The sequence below is a fragment of the Poecilia latipinna genome, unplaced genomic scaffold (genome assembly GCF_001443285.1).
Source record: "Poecilia latipinna isolate Pla-1442-1.1 unplaced genomic scaffold, P_latipinna-1.0 Scaffold652, whole genome shotgun sequence".
In the NCBI taxonomy this organism is placed as follows: Eukaryota; Metazoa; Chordata; class Actinopteri; order Cyprinodontiformes; family Poeciliidae; genus Poecilia; species Poecilia latipinna.
In genome coordinates, this window is record NW_015113268.1 from 78,821 (window position 1) to 81,966 (window position 3,146).

Genomic DNA, 3,146 nt, shown 5'->3' on the forward strand with positions numbered 1-3,146 from the left:
CCCCAACGGTTCTACCCTTTTTTTGAAAAATAAGCTAAAAGTTTTTTGTTTTTTTTTTAGGAGCATTTTTTTTTTTTTTTTTTTTTTTTTCCTCGAACATAGAAAAACAAGTTTTGAGGATGCAAAATCCTGAGAGTGAAACATTTTAATCTTTCTTCTTCAGTTTTATATTTAATATCGTATTAATTAAAATGTTGATGACATTTTTCTGAGCTGCATAGCCTTTCAGATAGACGCAAACGTCTGAATACAGCTTCATCATTCTCATTCAGCATATCATTCTTTGATCTTCCCCCAAAAAAGAGCAATATTTTTGCTGAGGTTTTCTATACGGTTAAATATTACCTTTTAGTAGCACTTACTTTTAGAATGTAAAGCTCTTTAATACTAACTAATTCAGTACTTCACTTTTTAGCAGGATAAAACAAACTCCTCAGAATTCTGTTTATTTATGTTCCCATTTTAAATGTATTATACATTGGTTTTTACACAGTATTCCCATGTCTATGGAAATTATCATATTAAAGCTCTTTTTAGCAACTTGATCACAGTTCGATTTGGCTTTCTGCGTTCTTGGCTTACATTTTAGATGCAAGTGGGTCAGAAATCTGGCACAAAAGTATTTGCTTGGTGAAATGCTGCTTGGTTAAATGACAACCTGAGTTTATCAGTTTGCGTCCTTAAAGGAGCCACCAACAGTGTGCAAGTCCCACCACCTCAGTGAGGATTCTCATTTCTCTACCAAGCAGTTTTTGGGTATTGCTTTAACGTTAGACTACAGTCTTTGCTGTTTAAATGCAGTACTTAATCCTATATCACTATACAGACAAATATATCTTTTAGACGTAATGGAGCCGTGTATTTTGAAGTATCTGCTACAAGCTCAGCAACTTGCTGATTTGCTGCTAGACTTAGCACTGAGGCCAATGGAAGAGGGTCTTGGCAGCTACATAACTACAGTCTCTAAGGATTAGTTGACAGTAGGAGCCTTTGGAGCATCGTGACGACCCAGTATTAAGTTATCCCGGCTCACAGTCTCTCCAACTCTGCTGCAGGAAATGCTAGAAACTGTACAGATTTTACCATGTGGATTGAAGCAAATGTTTCTGTTTATATTGTATTAATGGATTTGTAAAGTCTTTTTGTAAAAAGGGATTTCATGACCGTTTTTAGACTTGTATTAATTTTACTCACTGGAGAGAAAAAGTTTTTTTTTTTTTTGTTGCTGTTTTTGCTGGATTATTTTAACCACTGTGTTTTTAAGCTTTGTAAATGATAGGGAAGGTGCCAGTTATTTAATAGTGCTCTTTTATCTTATGAAATACTGGTCACATTTAGTTGTTGTAAAGTTAACAAAAAGATGTATTTATGACTTTTTTTTTTTTTTTGGTTGTCATGTATGTGTAAATATGAAAAGGCTGTATATGTATTTCCCTGGCAGTACTAACAAGCTGTGTTGTGTGATATAGTGAATTATTCCTTTGCTATCTTTTAATATAAAATGGCATTTGCATTTCAGTGAAACATTTGACTTGCTCATCTTTTCAGTTTTTCTACTACATTTTTTACATTGGGTTTATTTCTTCAGAAATGAAGAGAGAACATGATCGGCTATAATTTTGAAGTAATTTAGAAAAAGAACTGTCCTGCATTGCAAAGTAGATTTTATAACTAGGCTGTTAGTGGCTCTACAGAAATACTCCCAGAGAAACTCTTAAAATATAAGATCTAGGAGTGAGAATGTGGGCTTTTGCCAGAATCCTCCATTTGAATGCCATTTCCAAAACAGGACACAATGTACGAAATTTCTCTTCCAGTCATTTTGCGTTAGATTTCAAAATTATTGCTTTTGTTGTTTCTATTTTTTTAAGTGACACATAATCTATGAATATGGAGAGGACTTATACAAAGTTGGAAGTTTCACTTATATATGTTACTACTTATTGTGAGGCAATTACCATTGAATACATTAGAGTGATTTTACTCTAAAACCTAAAAGAGAAAAACAGGTTTTGTATCTTTATAAGTTTTGTATCTTTAAAACTATTTTAAATTAAAAGTCAACACACTACTGTTAAAATGCAGTGGGGGTTGGATATATATATATAAAAAAAAAACTTAGTTAAAAATAATTTATTGCGACAGATAAAGTCAGGTTAGACAAGATCAAAACAGTCTTATTTGTTGTGTGAATGTTACAAAATGACAGTTTTTAAATACATACCGTGAAGAAGACAAAACAATGTTTTAAATAATGCCAATTAACATCCGTTAGTATGTCATGTTCTCCATAACTATGAAGTAGGTTTGAAAGGTAAAACCATTTTCATCTAAAGGAAAACATCCAGCTCTGGTCAAAGTCATATTATGGTCTAATGAAAATGCACTCTAAATTTATTCTGGATCTCTAAAAATGTAAACTTGCATGAAAGGAATAAATTTGTGTAAATATTGGTCAGTTTTACCCAAAAACCTTCAGAAATCTGCAATAAAACCAAAAACGAAAGTGGATTATACTTCTCAACATGGTTGTGACTCTCTCTAACCATGTCAAAGCAAAACTTCATCAGCATAGAACTAAAGTCTTAAAATGCCTTTCAGTTCAGAAATTGTAGAAGGCTGTGTCTTACTAATAATCTTACCTCACAGGAGCCTTGTTTTTCAGTTGAATAATACAGGATAAATCTCAGAAATGGAGACTAAAATTTCCTCTTTTTTGTCACAAAAAATAGAATTTTACAATGCCATCGTGTAAAAGAAAAAAAGGTATTTACATTATATGGGCTGTTGATCTCTGCCTTGTATAATATAAAACAAAGTATAAAAAGCAGAAGAAACGTTACATTGAAATTTGCAGAATTTTTTGTGGCCTCCAACTGCATTCAGCCCTCCAGCAAATTGAGCTGATGCAAATGAAAACGTTTTCTATTTTTTAGGGTGAAATTTTCATACATATTTATTCATTTGAGAAGTATGTAATGTTTCCACACTTGCTTCCATTTTGATATCACATAAGCGAGAGAATAAAAGCGGCAAATATTTAAAAAGTTCTTGGATTATTTAATGAATGATTTTGCTGGAAATAGATATCATTCTACCCAATAAAATTCTATGCATATTTAAAGAAGATAAACAAACATATTCAC